Below are 827 nucleotides of genomic sequence, written 5' to 3' on the forward strand. Positions count from 1 at the left end.
CACACGCATACCAATCCACACGCATACCAATCCACACGCATACCAATCCACACGCATACACTAATCCACACGCATACACTAATCCACACATATACACTAATCCACACGCATACCAATCCACACATGTATACCAATCCACACATATACACTAATCCACACATATATACCAATCCACACATATACACTAATCCACACATATACCAATCCACTCTCACTGTCACACTCACTCTCACTGAATGCTTTCCTACCTTTCCTCTTTTCTCCTTACAGCTCCTTTTCCTTCTCTTCGCTCCTCTTCTTCAGTTCTTCTGTCTTCTTCCGGGTCAGAGGGCACGGACAGCGGTGGGCGCGGCTTCAGTGTTGTGCGCCGGGATCTCACAACAAACCCCGGCGCACAGCAGCTGTTGCCGCGCGGATCACAAGGGAGCGGTATCGGAGGTCTTTAACAGACCTCCGGCTCCCTTGAGTGATTTTAAGCTTGGTTCAAGGGAGATCCTTGAACCGGCTTAAAATCTCTCAAGGGAGCCGGAGGTCTGTTAAAGACCTCCGACACCGCTCCCTTGCGAGCCTGCTCCTCCAGCGGCGGACATTACTGTCCGTCTCTGGAGGGGTGCCGGGTACCCCCCTGATGAGCGGCACCCGGTGCTGACCGCCCCCCCCCCCCGCTAGGTACGCTACTGGCGGCAGCGGACCCCGCGGCGGCGCCCCCTCGAGTGTGGCGCCCTGTGCGGTCGCACAGGTCGCACACCCCAAAGGCCGGCCCTGAAAATGGTGAACGGTTTACATGAGAAGATATGATCATGGAAGGACAGCTAGGAATAAAAGTG

At 54.8% G+C, this 827-nt stretch overlaps 1 long non-coding RNA gene across 1 annotated transcript; it reads right to left on the reverse strand.

The window, feature by feature from the left end:
- Positions 1 to 274: 274 nt before the first annotated feature.
- LOC128496613 (uncharacterized) lies at positions 275 to 614 on the reverse strand. The gene is made up of 2 exons (XR_008354248.1): positions 545 to 614; positions 275 to 451 (listed from the first exon to the last, which is right to left on the reverse strand). It is a non-coding gene; the product is annotated as an uncharacterized LOC128496613 (long non-coding RNA).
- Positions 615 to 827: the final 213 nt, after the last annotated feature.

This window comes from Spea bombifrons, chromosome 5 (genome assembly GCF_027358695.1).
Source record: "Spea bombifrons isolate aSpeBom1 chromosome 5, aSpeBom1.2.pri, whole genome shotgun sequence".
NCBI classification, from domain to species: Eukaryota; Metazoa; Chordata; class Amphibia; order Anura; family Pelobatidae; genus Spea; species Spea bombifrons.